The following is a 22,280-nucleotide window of genomic DNA, read 5'->3' on the forward strand; positions in this document are numbered from 1 at the left end:
GTGTTGCCATGAGCTGTGGTGTAGGTCGCAGACGAGGCTCGGATCTGGCGTTGCTGTGTCTCTGGTGTAGGCCAGTGGCTACAGCTCAAATTGGACCCCTAGCTTGGGAACCTCCATATTCCACAGATGCAGCCCAAGAGAAGACAAAAATACAAAAAATTAAAAAAATAAAAACTTATCAAGGGAGTTCCTATCGTGGCTCATCGGAAATGAATCTGACTAGCGTCCATGAGGACGCAGGTTCCATCCCTTGCCTCACTCAGTGGGTTAAGAATCTGGCGTTGCCGTGATCTGTGGTGTAGGTTGCAGATGCAGCTCGGATCCTGTGTTGCTGTGGCTGTGACATAGGCCGGCAGCTACAGCTCTGATTCAGCCCCTATCTGGGAACCTCCATATGCTGCCCTAAAAAGACAAAAAAAAATCTTATCAAGATTGTTTATCACAGCATTATAACTAGGAACAGTTTGGTGACAGTAAAAGCTTAAGTAACCAGACAGTGGAGTGTTTTGCAGCATATGGAACATTCAGTGTATCAGCAGCCATGCAGTTCTGCAGTTATTAAATACGATGTTTGTAGAAGACTAATTAATGATATAATTGCAATACGAGGTGAAAAAGAAAAGTGGAAAACAGTATAGTCTTAGGTATGTATAAATGCATGGATAAGACTGGAATGACAAGACATAAATGTAATAGTGAAGGTATTATGAGTAATCTTTTTTCTGTGTGCTTTTCCCTACTAGTTCTTCTGTAACAAACGTGTTTTACAATAAAAACAGCCTGTTCAAAATGGTATATCTTGGCACAGTGTTTCATATTGTTGTTTGGATTTTGTAAAGAGCACATTTAATTTTAATTGCACAACTCGTTTCCTAGGTATGCCTAACTTTGCAATAGTTATGTACCATTTATATTTTTCATTTGAACACATGTTTGTCACTTGCAAGGCTGTGTTAGCTGGGACAGAATTTCATTGCATATGGTATGCAGTGCAAGTAGTAATAAAACTACACACTCAGTTAAGCTATTAGAAAAGTGCTGTGTCAGGGTCAGAGGAGGGAGAGATTGTATTAGGGAACTAGGAAACACTTTTTCGATGAAGCAGCCTTTGAAATAGGCCTTGAAGAAGGGAAAGTTATTTCAGAGTAACTGGATAATGAATAGATTTTTTTCCTTTTTGCTTCAGAATTGGTAGTGGGGTCCAAAGCTGAGAATGAAGAGGTGTTAAATGACCTGTGGTACAATGACAGTGCCTGAGAGGTGGAACCAGATACCTCACTGAGGGCTTACCATGAGAACACAGAGCTGTCCCTACCACCACAAACATTATCTGTCTTTTCCTGGTCTGTATAAGGAGACTGCTTAGGGAGGGTAGCATTGGGGGGTGAGTCCCTCCTCTCCCAGTGGAGCACAGTAGACTGGGATGCTGCTTCCTCTGCTCAGCCACACAGGGGGACCCTTCAAGAGAAGCATTTGTATAGATTGAGCGTGCTTCTAAGAAAGAAGGCAGAAGTTGAGCCCCTTGTTAGGCAGCAGACTTGCTTTCTGTCCTTGACAAGTAGAGATGAAGGAGAAATGGAGAGATGATGTAGGGCAGGGAGGGAGGGAAGATGGCTGAAGCATCTGAGTTCCCACCAGTGGACACACAGGGAAGCTGTGACTTAACGTGGTTCAGGAGGTTTAGGAGAAGTTGCAGAAGGCCTGAGCTTTTGGGCTAGAATCCCACCAAGAAGGCCCTTGCTGTGTGTGGGGTAGTAGGAGTTGGGATGGGGCTGGAAGCTTAGGCCAGAGCTGGGATCCGTTACCCGGGCAACTGTGTGGTGGGGATGTACACACTCCTCATGAAAGGGATGCCTGTCACCTACAGGGCCTTTCCCTGCTCCCTGGTCCTTTAAGTCAGAATCTTTTGAACTCTGTGAGGAAGGAAGGAAATAAGCTGTACATGGGCATGTGATTAAACTGTAAATGAAATGAGTTTTTAGTAAGTGCCTGTAAAGTGTGAAAATTGGTAAGATGACATTAAGGGACATCTTAATGACTAGACGGATAGGAGATTTAATGTATAGTATGGCTGGCAGCAGTAACTGGAGGAAAAAAGTTACACATTAACTCACTGAGATGAGAATTCTCAGTAACCAGTTGAAATAGCTTGAAGACTTAGAAAAGGGATAGATTAGCCAAAGTAGTTCAAAGTAATTAAGCTGTGAAGTGCTGATTAAGATTTTTATTATTTTGGAGTTCGAGTCGTGGTTCAGTGTTAACAAATCCGACTAGTATCCATGAGGATGTGGATTTGATCCCTGGCCCCGATCAGTGGATTAAGGATCTGGTGTTGCTGTGAGCTGTGGCATAGGTCGCAGATGTGGCTCAGATCCCTTGTTGCCATGGCTGTGGTATAGACCGGCAGCGGCAGCTCCCGTATGACCCCTAGCTCCCGTATGACCCCTAGCTCCCGTATGACCCCTTCCATAGGCTGTGAGTGTGGTCCTAAAAAAAAAAAAAAGAAAAATTATTATTATTATTATTATTTTGTCTTTTTGCCATTTCTTGGGCCACTCCTGCAGTATATGGATGTTCCCAGGCCAGGGGTTGAATCAGAGCTGGAGCCACAGCAATGCGGGATCCGAGCCATGTCTGCAACCTACACCACAGCTCACAGCAATGCTGGATCCTTTACCCACTGAGCAAGGCCAGGGATTGAACCCACAACCTCATGGTTCCTAGTTAGATTCGTTAACCACTGTGCCATAACGGGAACTCCGAAAAACTTTTATTATTGAAGTATAATGTACATACAGAAAAGTATACATCAGAGTTCCTGTCGTGGCGCAGTGGAAACGAATCCGACGAGGAGCCATAAGGTTGCGGGTTCGGTCCCTGGCCTTGCTCAGTGGGTTGAAGATCTGGTGTTGGGCTGTGGTGTAGGTCACACATGCGGCTTGGATCCTGTGTAGCTGTGGCTGTGTGTAGGCTGGCAGCAACAGCTCCAATTAGATCCCGAGCCTGGGGACCTCCACATGCCGTGGGTGCGGTCCTAAAAAAAAAAAGACAAAAGACAAAAAAAAAGAAAAGTATACATCATAAGTGAAGAGCTCGCAAACTGAAAACAAGCATGTAACCAGCAACTCCCAGATCTAGATGAGCTACCAACTTTAAATTTAGGACCAAGGAAGTGTAGAGTTGTAGTCCAATATATTGAATTTCTCTCCGAAATGGATTTCTTTCTTATTCTGGAGGATCATTAAACAGTACTGTCACTTAATTATCTGAAAAGGTATTCTGAAATAAATTTTAATATATTCAGTCACAGTTAAAAAGAGACAGTTGAAATTACTCTTGCGAAGTCTTGTTTCCCACAAAATTTTTGTGGAACCTTAATATATGGCTTTAACAGTTAACTGATAAAAGTTTAACTTTCTATTGAAGTATAACATACAAAGAGAAAAGTATACAAATGGTAAATATGAAAATTCAGTGAATATTCATGCACCAAATATCTTGTATATCCACACATGTATAGAAGCGGTAGATGAGAAGCCTTCTTAGAGCCCTGAAGTCTTTTAACTAGTGAAGGGTAAACCATCCAATTGGCATTTAAATGCATGAACAGTTTTGCCTGTTTCTGAACATATATAATAAGATAACAAATATATACTTTTCATCTGTGAGATTCATGCATATTTCAGGCAGTGGTTGTGGATCATTGGTTCTCATTGCTGTACAGTGTTATGTTGTATAAATATACTCAGGCTTTTTCATTCTACCTTTAATAGGCGTTTGGGGCTATTATGAATAGTGCTGTTATGAACATGCCTTTTGGTGAACTTATTTCTATTGAGTGTAATCCTAGGAAAGTGTTGGCTTATAGGGGTATGTATGTTTTTAGCATTAGTAGATGCTGCCAGACGATGTTTCACAGTGATTGAGCCAGTTGACATTCGTGACAGTGTCAGATGCTTTGGGTTGTTCCACATCCTCACCAACAACTGGTATTGTCTTCGTCACTTTGGCCATTTTGAAGAGTGTGTAATAGCATCTCTGTTGCAGTTTTAATTTTCGTTTCTTTGATAACTCATGAAGTTGAACACCTTTTCATATGTTTGTTGACCTTTTGATATTTTCTTTCTTGAAGTGCTCCTTCAAGTCTTAGACTCATTTTTCTTTAGGGATTGCCTTGAATCTATGAATCAATTTGTGAAAAGAATATGTTGACAACAAATCTTTGAATTCAACAAAGCTAGTATGTCTTTTCATTGATCAGGTCTTTAATTTTTCTCAATGTTTTCTAGATGTCTTGGACATTTTTTAAGGTTTATCTCGAGGTCTGGGTAAGTCTCTAATGCTGTTGTAAATTATAATGTGCCTTTTGGCCACATCTACAGCACGTGGAAGTTCCCAGGCCGGGGATTGAACCCTTGTGACAGTTGCAACCTCTGCCACAGCTGCAGCAACACTGGATCCTTATCCTGTTCTTCCACAAAGGAACTTCCTGTAAATTATAATTTTTCTGTGTCATTTTCTGTTTGCTTGTCGTTGCCTAATGTGTTCCAATGTGAAGTCCGGAGCTGAGTATACATACTACTTTGGGAAATTTGAATCCTTCTTACATTTAAGTTTATGATGTTCTATTTCCTAAATATTCTGTAGTTTCAGGCTACAAGCACTTTTATTCGCTTTTGTTGATCCATGTGGTTTTGAAAGATATATGGAAAGATTTGGATTTAAGCAGCTGCATGTTTTCCAATAGGAACTAAGAAATTGGATCTTGCTGATCTTATGTGTGTGCCTGCATGTGCATACTTTTTTCAAATATCTTGGCAAAATATACACCAACAATTTTATATTAAAATATTAACAATGTACACACCTATTAGAATGTCTAAAATTAAGAGGACTGACCTTACCAAGAATTGTTAGAAATGTGGGAGACCTGGAACTTTCATAAACTGCTGGTAGGAATGCAAAATAGCACAACTCTTTCGAAAACAGTTTGGTAGATTTTTTTTTTTTTAATTTCTTTAAAAAATTTTTTTAAATTTATTTTTTCGGCTGTGCCCACAGGATGTGGAAATTCCTGGGCCAGGGATTGAACCTGTGCCGCAGCAGTGACCTAAGCCACTGCAGTGACCGTTCTGCATCTTTAACTCACCTGGCTGCAGGGGAAACTCCTCGTAGATTCTTTTAAAAAGTTAAATGCTTACCTAACATTCCACTCACACTTTTTTAAAAGAAACTTTTACTTTAGAATAATTTGGGGGCGGGGGGGGGGTCGGCTGCACCTGAAGCATGCAGAAGTTCCCAGGCCAGGGATCAAACCTGCACCACAGCAGTAACCAGAGCCACAGTAATGGCAATGCCAGATCTTTAACCTCCTGAGCCACCAGGAAACTCCAGAATAGTTTTTGATTTATAGGAAAATGATAAAGATAATACAGAGAGTTTCTCTATATTCCACTTCCAGTTTCCCTTACTGCTAACATCTGACATTAGTATGGTGAATTTTTGTCCCATTTGTTACAGTTAACGAATGAACCAGTATTGATACTATAGGGTGCATCTTTTATTTGGATTTCCATAGTTTTTGCCTAATGTCCTTTTTTTTTTGTACCAAGATCCCATATTACATTTAGTCACCATGTCTGTTTAGGCTCTTCTAGACAGTGTGACAGTTTCTCACTTTTCCTGTTTTTATTGACTTTAACAAATTTAGGGAGTAGTAGTTACACTTAAGAGAAATGAAAGCATATATCCATAGATAGACTTGTGCACAAATGTTCATGGTTATTTGTGATAGCTGACCTGAATGTCCATCAGTTGGTAAATGGATAAACAAATCATGGCATGTCCATACGAAAGAACATTTTTATCAATGCATGCTACAGCATAGATGAATCTAAGGAGAATTAGACTCAGTGAAAGAAGCCTGACAAAAAAAGATTATATACTATATGATTCCAGTTAAACGGAATTCTAGAAGATACAAACTAAGCTATAATGATAGAAAGCAAATCCATAGTTTACTGGGAAAAGAGGTACAAGGATGGGAAAAGAGAGGGATTACCAAGGCACATGAGGAAACTTGGGGATGATGAATGTATTTATTATCTTGATGATGGTGATGGTTTCATGCATAATGTTGAAACATCAAAATTTGCTCTTTAAATATATGCAGTTTATGATGTCAATTACGCCTCAGTAGAGCTGTCAACAGTTTCAAAACAGTGGTTATCTCTGAATGGTAAGCTTTAAATGTGCTTGTTTTGCTTTTGCAGAGAACTTTTTACTATTAAACATTTTAAAATAGAGAAAAGAGAAGAAAATCAACTATCCCTGTGTACATACTACCCATCTTTATCAAATGTTAAGATTTTGATGTATTTGATTCAAACCTTTTTTAAGGCAACATAAGACGTAAAATAAAAAATTTGCCTCTCTCCCTCCTAGAGGTAACGACTCTCCTAAAATTGGTGTATTTCCTTTATACTTATATGTATATGTCTATAAACATTGTTTAGTGATTTTAACTTTCTAAATGAATACAACATAACATCTAGGAAAGTGCACACCTCAGATACAATGGGGCGAATTATCATAAAGAAAATATATCCATAGGTAAAACCATAGTTCAGATCAAGATACAGAATGTTACCAGCATCTAAGAAGACCCTCATAACTTCTTCCTAAATGTTGTACTTTTAAGGTTTACATAAATTGTGTAAATGTGTTGTCTTTCTGATATTTTCTTTTTTTTTCCATGTATTATTCCATTTACTTTGTGTCCATATTGATATTTAAGTCAAACCAGTGCATCTTAAATGCTGTGTATTAGTATTTTACATAAATATATACATTATCTAATCTCTGCTGGTAGATGTTTAGGTCTAACTCCAGTTTTCTGTTATTATATAGTATTTGTTTATATCTCCTTGTGTGCATGTAATAATAATTTCTTCACCATATGCACCTAGATGTGAATTGGGAGAGTAATTGGTTGCCTATCTTTAAACTTTAAGTTGCTAACTTATTTTTCAAAGAGAATGTAACAGTTCGCAATCAGGCCAGGATTTCATGAGAGTTTTTCTCCATATCTTTGTAGTTCTTAGTTACTGTCATACTTCAAAATTTCAGTCAATCTGGGTGTAAAGCCAACTTAATTTTGTCTTGTTTATATTATTCAATATTTTCTGCAGTTAAAAGAATACATGTAGCATATGTGATCTGGCATCAGCCCAGAAAAGGTCTCTAGAACTGTGCCCCAGGGTTCTTTTCCATTATACTGCTGTGTTTGGTGTGTTTCTTGAGATTCCATCATGTATTATATAATTAAAATTACTGACATATGAAATTACACAGGGAGTGCTGTTCTAGTATATAGTAGAATTGTTAAGCATATATTAAATTGAATATTCTCTGGCTAGAAAAATGCTATTCTTTTTCAAGATTAGCTTGGTTATCACTTCTGGGAACTTTTCTCACATTCTCCTGCCTAACATGTTCGCATTGTCTCTTTGGCTCAGTAGCGTGGAGCAAGATCATTCGCTCTTCTAGATTGTTTGTTGACCCACTGGGTGGTGTTATAAATGTAAACATATATATTCTCAAAGTGGGGAGGTTAAAGTATAATTTTGAAAAGGTGTATTCAGTTTACCCATTTCATAGTAAACCGATACAAAATAAAGTGCAGGCTCTGGATGCAGGTTATTTGAGAACAAATCCTGGCTGTGCTACTTTCTTGCTCTAACCTTGTCCAACTCTCAGAGGTGAAGTTTCCTGAACTGTAACACAGGAGTAGTAATAGTACACATTTATAGGATTTTTGTGAAGCTTAAATAAGATATGTGTTGAATATCATGTTGAATGATGCCCATAACTGAACTCATTCACTAAATGATGATTATGATGGTGTGTGTATATAAAGCATGCAGTTGTGAGAGCATTGCTGGGGTCATGTATTTTTATTTTTTCATTTTTTTTTTTGTCTTTTTAAGGCTGCACTCATGGCGTATGGAGATTCCCAGGCTAAGGGTCTTATCGAAACTACAACTGATGGCCTACACCACAGCCACAGCAACGCCAGATTCGAGCCGTGTCTGCGAACTACACCACAGCTCATGGTAATGCAGGATCCTAAACCCACTGAGAGAGTCCAGGAATCAAACCCGCAACCTCATGGTTCCTAGTCGGATTTGTTTCTGTGCTACGCCGTGATGGGAACTCCTTTTTTGTTTGTTTGTTTGTTTTTGGTCTTTTTAAGGCCGCACTCACAGCATATGGAGATTCCCAGGCTAAAGGTCTTACTGGAGCTACAGCTGCCTGGCCTATTCTATAGCCATAGCAATGCCAGATCCAAGCCTCATGTATTTTTAAAAGGTGAACTACTGGTTTCAGGTTTAGACTGAGTCTTTTTTCTTTTTTTTTTTTTTTAGGGCTGCACCTGCAGCATATGAAAATTCCCAGGCTAGGGGACAGATTGGAGCTTCAGCTGTCGGCCTACACCACAGCCACAGCAACACCAGATCTGAGTTGCATTTGCAACCTACACCACAGCTCATGGCAATGCCGGATTCCCTAACCCACTGATCAAGGCCAGGGGTTGAATCTGTGTCCTCATGCATACTAGTCGGATTCATTACCTGTGAGCCACAAAGGGAACTCCTAGACTAAGAGTTGTGAAGTCAAGGACCAAGTCTTAAATAATCTTGGGTTCCTAGTCTTCCGTACTGGGCCTGGCACATGATGGGTATCATTATGCAGTTGATTAATGAATTCGTCCTCACAAACTGGATGCCTTAAGCCAAAAGAGGCCCTAATTTTATGTTCAAATCAATTATACTTCTGCCACATTCAATAGTGATAACATCTAGGATTTTTTTTCTTTTTTTTGCTGTGACAAAATTTACCAGCTTAACCATTTTTAAGTGTGTATAGTTTGGTGATATTAAATTCGTATTGTTGTGCAGATGTTGGCACCATTCATTCACATAACTCCCATCTTATAAAATTGAAATTTTGTACCCACTAAGCAATAATTCCTCTTCTCCCCTTTCCCCAGTCCTTGCCAAGCACCATTATGCTTTGTCTTTATGGTTTTGACTACTTTACCTCATATGAGTGGAATCATACTATATTTTTCTTTTTTGTGACTTGCTTATTTTATGTTAGCATAATGTCCTCAAGGATTATCCATGTTTTAGCATGTTTTGGAGTCCCTTTCTTTTCAAGGCTGAATAATACTCCGAATAATACTCCATTATACATAAATACTACCTTTGGCTTCTCCAGTCATCTGCTGATGGATACTCAGTTAGCTTCCACATTTTATCTGTTATGAATGTTGCTGCTGTGAATGAACACAAGAGTACAAATATTTCTTTGAGATCCTTCTTTCAACTCTTTTGGGTATATACCAAGAGGTGTAATTGCTGGATCATGTGGTAACTCTGTTTTTAATTTTTTGAGCAAACTGTCATTGTTTTCCACAGAAGCTGTTCCATTTTACATTCCCACAGTCAGTGCACGAGGGTTCGACTTTCTTTCCACCCTCACCAACACTTGTTTTCTGGTTTTTTTTTTTTTTTTGGATAGTAACCACTCTAATGAATGTGAAGTAGTTTTTAATTTGCATTTCTCCAGTGATGAGTGATGTTATAGCATCTTTTAATGTACTTATTGGCCGTTTTTGTATCTTCTTTGGAGAAATATCTGTTCAAGCCCTTGGCCCACTTTTGAATTTGTGTGTGTGTGTGTGTGTGTGTGTGTGTGTGTGTGTGTGTGTGTGTCTGCCCACCCCTGTGGCATATGGACGTTCCCAGGCCAGGGATTGAACTGCACCTCCGCAGTGACTTGAGCTGCTGCATTTGGATTCTTAATCCATTGCACCACAGCAGGGACTCCCTGAATTAGATTATTTTTTAACTAGGTTATTTGGGTTCTTATTGAGTTTCAAGAGTTCTCTATATATTCTGGATATTAATTCCTTATCAGATGTATGATTTGCAAATATTTCTCGCATTCTGAGAGTTGACGCTTTACTCCACTGTTAGAGTCTTTTGATGTACAAAATTTTTAGATTTTCATGAAGTCTAATATCTCATTTTTTCCTTGTTACTTGTGTCTCTGAAGTCATATTAAAGAAATCATTAAAAAATAAATAAAAAAGGGAGCTCCTGTTTTGGCTCAGTGGACTATGAATCCAGCTGGGTTCAGTGGGTTAAGGATCATGCATTGCTGTGAGCTCTGGTGTATGTTGCAGGTGTGGCTTGGATCCTGAGTTGCTGTGGCTGTGGCTGGCAGCTGCAGCTTTAATTCAGCCCCTAGTCTGGGAACTTCCATGTGCCACAGGTGTGCCCCTAAAAAGCAGAAAGAAAGTAAAAAGAAAAAAATCATTGCCAAATCCAATATTGTTAAGGTTTTGTCCTCTGTTTTGTTCTAAAGAGTTTTATTGATTTAGGTTTTATATTTAGGGTCTCGATCCACTCTGAGTAAAAGGGTGTTGAGTAAAGAGGTTCAGCTTTATCCTTTTACATGTGGATGTCCAGTTTTCTAGGCACCATTTGTTGAAGAGACTGTTCTTTCCCCCATTGAATGATCTTGGTATTCCTGTCAAAAATCATTTGACTGTATATGCAGTGATTTATATGCCCTCTCTTCTGTTCCATTGGTCTGTATGTCTCTCTTTATGCTAATTCTACCCTGTTTTGATTGCTGTAGTTTGTAGTAAGTTTTAAAATCAGGAAACAGTCCTTCTGTTTTGTTCTTTTTCAAGATTGTTTTGGCTATTTGGGGTTGCTTGAGATTCCATATGAATTTTAGGATGGGTTTTTCCTGTTCAAAAAAATGTATCATTGGAGTTTTGGTACGGATTGGGTTGACTCTTTAGATTGCTTTGGGTAGTATTGACATTTTAATAACATTAAGTCTTCTAATTCATGAACATGTGTTGCATTTCCATTTATTTATGTCACCTTTAATTTTTCAGCAGTGCTTTTCACTGTACAACTTTTACCTTCTTGGTGAAGTTAATTCCTAAGTATTTTATTCTTTTGATACTATGATAAATGGAATTGTGTTTGTAATTTCCTTTTCAGATTATTTATTGTGTATATAAACGCAACCCATTTGTATGTGTCGACTTTGTATCTGCTATTTTATTGAATTCATTTATTCTGTTAAGTGTTTTGTGAGTTTAGGGTTTTCTGCATATAAGATGCAATTTTCTACATAGACAATTTTACCTCTTTGTTTCTAACTCGGTCGCCTTTCATTTATTTTTCTTGGCTAATTGCTCTGGTCAGAACTTCCATTGCTATGTTGAGTAGAAATGGTGAATGCAGACACCTTTGCTTTGTTCCTGATCTTAAGAAAAAACTTTGTCTTTCACTATTGAGAATGATATCTTATGTGAGTTTTATGTATATGGCATTTATTATGTGGAGGTAATTTCCTTTTGTTCCTATTTTGAGTGTTTTATCATGAAAAGGTTTTGAATTTTGACAAATGTTTTTCTTTTTTTTTTTAATTTTATTTATTTATTTATTTTTTTGTCTTTTTGTCTTTTGTTGTTGTTGTTGCTATTTCTTGGGCCGCTCCCGCGGCATATGGAGGTTCCCAGGCCAGGGGTCGAATCAGAGCTGTAGCCACCGGCCTACGCCAGAGCCACAGCAACGCGGGATCTGAGCCGAGTCTGCAACCTACATCACAGCTCACGGCAACGCCGGATGGTTAACCCACTGAGCAAGGGCAGGGACCGAACCCGCAACCTCATGGTTCCTAGTCGGATTCGTTAACCACTGCGCCACGACGGGAACTCCATGACAAGTGTTTTTCTGCATCAATTGAACTGATTACATGGGGGGTTTTTTCTCTTCATTTTGTTGTGGTGTATTACATTAAATTTTTTTTTTTTTTTGGTATATTGAATCATCCTTGCTTTCCAGAAATAAATCCCATTTGGTTATCCTTTTAGTGTGCTGTTGATTTCTGTTTGCTAGTATTTTGTTGGGGATTTTTATATCAGTGTTCATATAAAGGATACTGGTCTATGATTTTCTTCTGGTGCCTTTTTCTGGAATCAGGACTATGCTGGTTTCATTTCAGTTTTTTGGAAAGGCTTGGGGAGGGTTGGTATTAGTTATTTTTTAAATATTTGGTAGAATTCACCAGTGAAACTATGTGCTGCAGGCCTGGGGCTTTAATTTGTTGGGAGAGTCTTGATTATGGAGTCAGTCTTGTTACTAATAATACATCTATTCAGTTTATCTGTTTCTTTGTGATTTAGTTTTTGTAGGTTATGTATTTCTAGGAATTTGTCCATTGTGTTAGGTTCTCCAATTTTTTGGTATACAGTTGTTTACAGTATTCTTTTAGTCCTTTTTATCTCTGTAGACTAGGTAGCAATGTCCTCACTTCAATTATTTATTTAGTAATTTGAGTTTTCTCTCTTCAGTATTTCTTAGCATGCCTGTTTGTTGATTTTGTTGCTATTTTTAAAGAACCAGCTTTTGATTTTATTAATTTTTCTGTTTTCTATGTTATTTATCTCTGCTCTAACCTTTTTTTAGTTTTTTAAAGTTTTATTGATGTATAATTGATTTATGGTATCATGATCATTTCATACAACAAAGTGATTCGCTTATACCTGTACACACATCCATTCTCTTTCATAGTCTTTTCCCACATAGATTATCACAGAATATTGGGTGGAGTTCTCTGGCTATACAGCAGGTCTCCATTAGCCAATCATTCCATATAGCTCTGTGTGCATATGCCAATCCCAAACCCTCAGTCCATCCCTCCCCCACCCCAGTCTCCATTGTTAACCATAAGCTTTCCAAAGTCTGTAGGTCTGTTCCTGTTCTGCAATTAAGTTCATTTTTATCCTTTTTAAAAAAGATTCCACATATAATTGATAGCATATGTTTGTCTTTCACTGACTTCACTTAGTATGATAATCTTTAGTTGTATCCATGTTGCTGCAAATGGCATTACTTCATTCTTTTTTATGGCTGAGTAATATTCCATTGTATATGTGTCTTATATCTTCTTTATACATTCCCTTGTTGATGGATATTTAGGTTACTTCCATGTCTTGGCTGTTGTAAATAGTGCTGCAGTGAATACTGGGGTCCATGTACTTTTTCAGATTATGGCTTTCTCAGGATAGGTGCCCAGGAGTGTGATTGCTGGATCATGTGGTAGTTCCATTTTTAATTTTCTGAGGAACCTCCATACTGTTTCCCATAGTGGTTCCACCAGTTTACATTCCTACCAACAGTGTAAGAAGGTTCCCTTTTCTTTGCACCCTCTCCAGCATTTATTGTTTGTGGAATTTTGGCTTGTGTAAGGTGGTACTCAGTAATTTTGATTTGTATTTCTCTAATAATTAGTGGTGTTGAGCATCTTTTCGTGTGTATTTTGGCCATCTGTATGTCTTCTTTGGAAAAATGTCTATTTAGATCTTCTGCTCCTTTTTTTGATTGAGTTGTTTGTTTTTTGATATCTCTGCTCTAATCTTTATTATTTTCTTCCCTTCCTTCTTCTAGATTTGGTTTAGTTTGTTTTCTAGTTCTTAAGTTGTAAAGTTAGGATATTGATTTGAGATCTTTCTTTTTAACGTGCGCTTTTACAGATAAAAATTTCCTTCATAGCACCACTTTTTCTACATCCTGTAAGTTTTCATATATTGTGTTTTTGGTCTCATTTGTCTCAAAATATCTTTTAATTTCCCTTCTGATTCCTTCTTTGATCCGTTGGTTGTTTAAAAGTGTGTTGCTTAGTTTCCACAGTTTTGTGAACTTTTCAGTTTTACTTTTGCTGTTGATTTCGAACTCTGCCCTGTCGTTGTCAGAGAAGATAATGGTTCACACTAGAATGTGTTCCATGTGCACTTGAGAATGTGTATTCATTGTTCAGTAGAATTTTCTGTATACATATCTTAGATCTAGTTGGTTTATTGTATTATTCAGGTCCTGTATTTCCTTATTTAAATATCTTGTCTTATTCTATTCATTATCATGAGTTAGGATATTTAAATCTCCAACTTAATAGATATAGAACCATCTATTTCTTCAGTTGTTAGTTTTTGCTTCATATGTTTTGATGGCCTATCATTGCATGCATAAATGCTTATAAATGTTATATATATATGTGTGTGTGTGTATATGTGTGTGTGTATGTATATATATATATATATATATATATTCTGGCTATATTGAGCCTTTCATTAATACATAATACCATTTTTTGGTCTCTTTTAACCTTTTTTGACATAGTCTGTTTTGCCTGACATTAGTATAGCCACCCCTGCTCTCTTTTGCTTTCTTTGATTTTTGTAGAATTTATTTTTCTCTTTGCACTTTCAAACTGTTTGTATCTTTGGATCTCAAGTATCTTGTAGACAGGACATATGTGGGTCATTTTTAAAATCTATTCTGTATATCTCTGTCTTTCGATTTGAGAGTATAATCCATTTACATGATTTAAAGTAATTGCTCATAAGGAGAAGATGGACTTTTGTCATTGTGTTAATTTGTTGTTAAAGTCTTAGAGCCTTTTTGTCTCTAATTTCCTGCATTATTGTCCTCTTTTGTGTTTAGTTAATTTATAGTAGTTAAATGTTTATATCCATTCTTAATATCCCTTTATGTAAATTCTATAGCTATTTTCTTTGTGGCTGCCATGAGGATTACATTTAATGTCATAAGGTTTTAATACTCTAATTTGAGTTTGCAGCAGATTCGTTTCCATAACATAGAAAAAAACCTCTGCTCTTCTATAGCTCTGTCCCCACTCCTTTCAATTATTGATGCCATAAAATTATGCCTTTAAACTATGTATGTTCCAAAACATAAATTAATAATTTAAAAAATGCATTAGTTGGAATTCCTACTGTGGTGTGGTGGGCTAATGATCTGGCTTGTTTCTGTGGTGTTGCCAGTTCGATCCCTCGCCCGGCACAGTGGATTAAGGATCTGGCATTGCTGCAGCTCTGACGTAGGTTACAGTTGGGGCTTGGATTAGATCCCTGGCCTGGGAACTTCCAGATGCTGTGGGTGTAGCTGGGGGAAAAAAAAAAAATAAAAATAAAAAAGCATTAGTCTCCTAAATTCTGTAGACAACAAGATTTGGAGTTAAAAAAGTTATAATAGTACTAGCTTTTTTTTATGTTATAATTATTTTCTTCTTTAAATGTATTAAGTCTCCTAAATCATGTAGAAAAACAAAGGATACAGCTATAAACTATTTACAGTTATACTTACTTTTATAATTACCTGTGTATTTACCTTTATTGAGATCTTTTTTTCCTCCACACGGCTTCAAGTTACTGTTCAGGATCCTTTCATTTCACTTTATAAGACTCCCTTGAGCATTTCTTGCAGGACCGATTGGTGGTCATGAGGTCCTTCAGCTTTTGTTTATCTGGGCATGTCTTAATTTTTCCCTAACTTTTTTTTTTTTTTCTAAATGGCTACACCCATGGCATATGAAAGTTCCCAGGCCAGGGATCGAATCCACACTGCAGCTGTGACCTGAGCTGCAGTTGTGGCAATGCCGGATCATTTAACCCACTGTGCTGGGCCAAGGATCTAACTGGTAACACCACAGATTTCAGAAGTTTACAACCATCATTCAAATATTGGGCTTCTCTCTCTCTCTTCTCCTAGGTCCCCCATGGTGCATTTGTTAGCCTACTTGATGGTGTTCCACAGCTCCATGAGGTTCTGTGCACTGAAGTCTTTCTTTTTTCCTGTTGCTTGGCCTTGATAATTTTTACTGTCCTATCTTCAGGTTCACTGATTCTTCTGCCTGCTCAGATCTGCTTCTGAATCCCTCTAGTGAAATTTTCGTTTCAATTGCTGCAACAATGGCTGCCCACCTCTGCATGTTTGTGAGCAGAAGCAGCAGTTAGTGATCAGACCGAAGATCCCCAGTATTTGGAGGACAAGGTCCTTTTTGCCCACCCTGACTCCCACAGCTGTATACAAGCTGCTACAGGAACATGTGGACAGCTTGGGGTGGGAGATGGGTAGCATTCTTGTACTGAGAGCTGAAATTGACAAATTAATAGCAATGTGCCTTCTCAGTCTTCCTCTGGAAGTTTCAAACCTTCATGACTCTAGAATTTTGAAATGGTTGCATCATACAGATTCTGCTAGTGCTCTAGCTGGGGAGACAGATTCCTGGTGCTTCCTTCTCTTTCATCTTCCCAGAATCCTCCTAACATCTAGGATTTTAGTTGCAGTTTTGATGTGCGTGTATATACACTTATGTCACATATTTGGAACTTACTCTGGCTTCTTCTTTTCTGTTTTTGTTTTTTCTTTTTATTGCTACACGTGTGGCATATGGAAGTTCCTAGGCTAAGGGTCAAATTGGAGCTATACCTGCTGGCCTATGTCACAGCCACAGCCGTAGCAATGCCGTTTCTGAGCCACATCTGCAACTTATACCAGAGCTCATAGCAACACTGGCTCCTTAAGCCACTGAGTGGGGCCAGGGATCAAACCCATGTCCTCATGGATACTAGTCAGGTTTATTATTGCTGAGCCATGACAGGAACTCCTGATTCATTTTTAGACTGGTTGGTTTGACTTTTCTAAATGAAGTGTAGCATGCATATCTAGAAGATTGCTAAAACCATTATACACTCTAATAAATTATAAACATTATAACTACTTCGTGCATTACCAGTAACACCAGAAGTTCCCCATGTTTTCCCTAATGAGCACATTTCTCTTTCTCTAGATATAACCATTTCTCTTTCTGTGCTTATTTTGATAGATTTCAACCTCATGCATATATCCCTAAAAAGTATTTAAATTTTGAATTTCATATTGTATTCTTTTTTGGATGGCTTGTTGCAAAACTCATCCATGCTACATGCAACTGTAGTTTGTTAGCATTGATGTCATGAACTATCTAACAGTTTATCAGTTTCGATGTTTAACATTTGGGTTGTTACCAGTTTGGGGCTGTTAAACAGTGGTGTAATGAATACTTTGTGCATGAATCCTGGCACACAAGTTCTCTATCTAGCTGTATCTTCAAAAGTAACAAATAATGCCAAACTTTTCCTAAGAGGTTGTATCATTTTACTTTTCCACTAGCAGGGTATGTCAGTGCCAGCTTCTTCACACCATAACCATGTACTGGAATTAGTGCTTTTTCTTGTAACTGTTTTTGTGGAATGGAGTAATATCGCATTATGTTTTAAATTTTGTATCTTATTAATATCTGCTGAGATTCAGCATTTCCAGGTTTTTGTTGGCCATTTGAAATATTATTTCGTAATGTGCTTATGCAAGTCCTTGATGCTGTTTTCAGTTGGGTGAATCAGATTTGTAGGCACCTTTGTTGGATATATGCATCGCTATTATTGCCTACTTTTTGGCTTGTCTTTTTTGTCTTCTAATTTGTCTTTTGATGAACATAAGTTCTTCGTTTTAAAATTGTTCAAATTTATTGACTTTTTAAAATAGTTATCATTTTCATATCATACATAGAAATGAGGATTTTTTTGTGTTATCGATGAGAAGCTTTCTTGGTTGATTTTCTTTTGTTTAATATTCTGAATGGGATTTAAAGAAATACATTTCCTGATTGTTTTCTAGTACATAGAAAAGCTTTTTGGATATTGCCTTCAGTGACCTTGCTAAATTTACTTGTAAATATTGAGTTTACTTAGAGATTCTTAGGGATTTTCTACATACATAAATGTGTTGTCTGTAAATTATAAATGTTTTGTTTTTCCTTTTGAGTCCTTCTACCTTTTTTCCTGTTATTTTTCACTGGCTTAGAGTATGCAGTAGACTGTTGAATAGAAGTGATGATAAGCAGCATCTGTACCTTGTTTCTAGTCCTGTGGAAGGAGTTCAGGAATTGGAAGATTTCAGCATTTTACTATTAAGTTTGTTAGCTGAAGTTTTTTAGATGGGTTTTATTTAATTTCTTTTTAGAATTTGCTGAGAAGATTTTTCAATTTTTTTTTTTTTTTTTTTTTTTGTCTTTTGTTTTTCTAGGGCCGCACTCGAGGCATAAGGAGGTTCCCAGGCTAGGGGTCCAATTGGAGCTGTGGCCGCCAGCCTACACCACAGCCACAGCAATGCCAGATCCGAGCCGCATCTGCGGCCTACAGCACAACTCACAGCAACGCCAGACCTTTTAACCCACTGAGCAGGGCCAGGGATCGAACCTGCGGTCTTCGTGGATACTAGTCAGGTTTGTTTCCAGTGAGCCATGATGGGAATTCTGAGAAGATTTTTTAAAAAATCATGATTGGGTGTTAAATGATTTTTTTTTCCTACATCTGTTCATTTGACTCTTCTCACTTATTCTTTAAAAAAAAAAAAAAAAAAAGTGGGGCTAACATTCAGAAAAGATACCAAAGTAAAACCAAGTTGGCATTCCTGGAACAAACCCAGCTTGGTCATAAAGTATTTTATGTAGTATATTGTTAGGATTGATTTGCAAATGTCGTCAGGATTTTTGTATTGATGCGCAAAAGACATTAGCTTGTAATTTTCATTCCTTAAAGTATCCTTAGTATCAAGGTTATACTAGCTTCTTGAAACAAATTGGGAAGTTCCTTTTTTCCTGTTCTTTGGAAAAATTTATGTAAAATTTACAGTACTCTAAATTTTGGTAGTATTTACCAGTGAAACAATCGGGGCCTGGAGTGTTTTGTTTTTTTGAGAGAATGTTTTATTTATTTATTTTTTAAAGTTTTTTAAAATTACAGTTGATGTACACTGTTGCTGTCAGTTTCTGCTGCACAGCAAAGTGACCAGTTACACATTTATATACATTTTTTTTCTCCTTTTATCTTCTGTCATGGTCTGTCACAAGTGATTGGATAGAGTTCCCTGTGCTATACAACAGGACCTCATTGCTTTTCCATTCTAAATGTAATAGTTTGTGCCTACTAACCCGAAACTTCCAGTCCATCCCACTCCCTCCCTCTTGGCAACCAGTCTGTTCTTTATGTCCATGAATTTGTTTCTGTTATATAGATAGTCTCATTTTTGCCATATTTTAGATCCCACACATAAGTGATATATGGTTATTTGTCTCTCTCTTTCTGACTTACTTTACTTACTATGAGAATCTGTAGTTGCAACCATGTTGCTGCAAATGGCATTATTTTGTTCTTTTTTGTGGCTGAGTAGTATTTCATTGTGTATATGTACCACATCTTCTTTTTTTTTGTCTCTTTAGGACTGCACCCACAGCATATGGAGGTTCCTAGTCTAGGGGTCGAATCCGAGCTATAGCTGATGGGCTATACCATAGACACAGCAATGCGGGGTCCGAGCCACATCTGTGACCTACACAGCTCATGGCAATGCCGGATCCTTAATCCACTGAGTAAGGCCAGAGATCAAACCCTAAACCTCACAGTTTCTAGTTGGGTTTGTTTCCACTGCGCCATGATGGGAACTCCTCTTCACTGCATCTTCAAATTAATAGAAGCTGTGTGGAGTTCCGTGGTTAATGAACCTGACTAGAACCATGAGGTTGTGGTTTTGATCCCTGGCCTCTCTCAGTGGGTTAAGGATCCGGCATTGCTGTGAGCTCTGGTGTAAGTCATAGACATGGCTCAGATCTGGTGTTACCGTGGTATAGGCCGGCAGCTACAGCTCCAATTGGACCCCTAGCCTGGTAACCTCTATATGCCTCGGGTGCAGCCCTAAAAAGCGAAAAAAAAAAAAAAAAGATATAGTGAAGAAATCCTATGATAATAGTGAAAGCCTTTATCTTAAAGAAACAGTGGAGTGGAGAATGTCTGGATAAGGATAAAGATGATGTCTTAGTGGGGGTGCTGGGAGTAAAGAGAGAGTTATACTGTATTTAGATCTCCAGGCTTCTGGATGCTTGTAGCCATTTGTTCCTAAATGGCCTTAAATGGACCAGCTGCTCAGACTTGGGATCTTTCTGCTTGGGTTGGGAGGTTTGTGGTAGTTGTATAGATCAGTGCCACTCAAACTTTTCTGTGCATTAATATCAACTGGGAATCTTGTTAAAATGTAGATCAATTCCATACGTCTCAGGTAGAGCCTGAGATTCTGTATTTATGACAAGCTCCTGGTGATGTTGGTGATGCTGGTCTGCTACACTGTCTGTGGGAAGCAGGAGTATGGTTGATTGGATTCTTTCTGCTGGGGCCTGAAGGTAGCCCTGTACCCAAATGCCTTGATTTTAGAAGGGAGGGAGAAACGATGACTTCTAGATGTAGGTGCACGTCATGATGGAAGGGACTATGTAGTTGGCTGGTTTGTGGGGGAATGGTTGTGTAAATATGCATATGTTAAGAGACGGCCGTGCCCTCACAGCTGGCCGTCGCTTCCTGCAGACCCCAGGGCCCAGTCCCGGGAGGCCCCAAGGGCCACCGTGCTCACCTCCAGTAGCTCTCCTCTTGCAACAGGGTCCGAAGGGTCTGGAGGTCCCCCACGTAGGCCGCGTCATGGAGCCGCGTGTCCTCGCAGTGCTCCAGCGGATGGTCACAGAACTGCTCCCTCAGCCATAAAATAATTATAATTATTTTTATAATTAATGCATATGGATTGTTTTTAAACTATATTCTTCACTTAGGGGAAGAGTGGTCCAAGAAGCAGGAGGGAGTGGCCTGGGGTAGGGACAACACCAGCATGGTTGAGTTCTCGCTTAGCCTGTGCAATGGTGAACAAGGCTTTGACAGACACAGACAAGGAGCAAGCAGAGCCAGACAGGAATAACGAGGATGGATGACACAGCAGCAAAGCTCTAAAAAAAAAAAAAACTCCAGTGGGAGGAGTTCCTCCCACAGACTGGCCATTTTCCCCTCTAGGCTATGCCTGAGTGCCTGTGGACAGAAGGGTATACTCGGGAGGCTCTGGCCAGCTGTCCCTATGGCCAGCGGCATCATCCCCCACTCTGCCCACCTCGGACCCTGTCCTGGGCAGTCCCAGGTGGGTTTGCTTCCTGTTTCTGGTTACTTTTTGTAACATGGGAGGACCAGCAGGGTGGGGTGCTGCCATCCTGCCTGCCGAGGCTGGGACCTTGGCTTTGCCCTCCTTTCTGAGGAAGAAGCCTTGTGACCGGAGGTCATGTTGGAAAGGACTGATGCAGGAGAGAACATTGGCGAACAGGGCATGGCATGGGTTCCAGAAGCTCTGGGTGGAGCTGGGCTTTGTGCTGGAACTATGAGTGGTCACAGAAGTAGAACTTTTGGTCCTGGGCAGTGCCCTGAGAGGGGACCCAGCCAGCGAGAGACATCAGTGATCCTCACACCTGGCCACTATACTCTGAGTGCTCCTGGAAGGCAAGAGAAGCAGTATTGACAGAGCGGGGTGATGTGAGCTCCCGAACATGGGGTTTCTGACAGTGCATAATACCACTTTCTCTTGTTTTGATCTGAGATTCTGTCTGGGCAGTGTTTCCTCAGTCTGTGCCTACATTTGCAGGAGGAGGAGCTGGTCCTGATATATCTGCTCACAATTGAGGTCCATCCTTGTAGGGTGAGGGAACTTGGGAGCAGTGGAGTATCCTAGTCAAGACCAATCTTACTCTTCCTTGTGGACTGTGGGCCATACTTGGAGTAGCCCAGTGACTCTGTCTCCCCCTCCCCCTGCCAAAGCTCTGACCCCCTTTCTCTGTGATAAGCTTCTCCTGACAACCCTGGAGCACCAGGTGTTTGTTGTTCCCCAGGGTTCGAGTGTACAGTGTTTTTCTGGAGGTTGTCCCATCATCAGTGGCAAACACTGCTGTGTCAGGGTGCTGCTCAGAGGCCACTTCGAGCACATAGGTTTTTGCCAGCAGAATTGTGAGGCTTTGCATTGGGCTGCAAAACCAGGGCTTGAGCAAGCAGCTGGAGAGAGTCCAGGACTAGAGTGTTTTTGGGTTTGGGGGTGGAGAGCAGAGGGAGGGAAAGGGAGGGGCAGGAGGGCAGAGCTGCACAAGCAGGCAGTCTGCTGCTTTGGCTTTGCTGTCAGCAGAGGACTTCAGTCGTGCCTGAGGGCCGCTTGGCCACCATTGCTGGAGACCGGAGGGCGCTGCCTTGCAACCCTGACTTACCGGCACTGCACCCGGACTGTTCCAAGTAGCTGTTGTGCTCTCTTTTCCCTGGTAGGCAAGTCTCCTCCCTGTCGTCCCCTCCTGCTCCTCCCCCGTTCTGTGAGGGATGATGCCGCTCTCTATTGCACGGCTCAGCCGGCTGATGTCACTGGCAGCGGGGAGCATCAGCAGCCTGATCACATGCTGGCCCAGTCTGTAATGCAGACGGGATAGGGGTGTGTATGTGGGGAGAG

General features: G+C 39.4%; 1 protein-coding gene and 1 long non-coding RNA gene across 3 annotated transcripts in view; one reads left to right on the forward strand and one right to left on the reverse strand.

Moving 5' to 3' along the window:
• CPEB1 (cytoplasmic polyadenylation element binding protein 1) overlaps positions 1–22,280 on the forward strand; it is a gene marked incomplete at its 5' end in the record, with an annotated part of 53,355 nt that overhangs the window by 2,620 nt on the left and 28,455 nt on the right.
• On the reverse strand, positions 330–22,261 carry LOC110261547. 2 transcript variants are annotated; one of them, XR_002345781.1, is made up of 3 exons: positions 22,048–22,261; positions 20,394–20,503; positions 330–2,487 (listed from the first exon to the last, which is right to left on the reverse strand). It is a non-coding gene; the product is annotated as an uncharacterized LOC110261547 (long non-coding RNA). The 2 variants fall into 2 exon arrangements; XR_002345780.1 differs by having other exon boundaries at positions 20,394–20,510.

This window comes from Sus scrofa, chromosome 7, assembly GCF_000003025.6.
Source record: "Sus scrofa isolate TJ Tabasco breed Duroc chromosome 7, Sscrofa11.1, whole genome shotgun sequence".
NCBI classification, from domain to species: Eukaryota; Metazoa; Chordata; class Mammalia; order Artiodactyla; family Suidae; genus Sus; species Sus scrofa.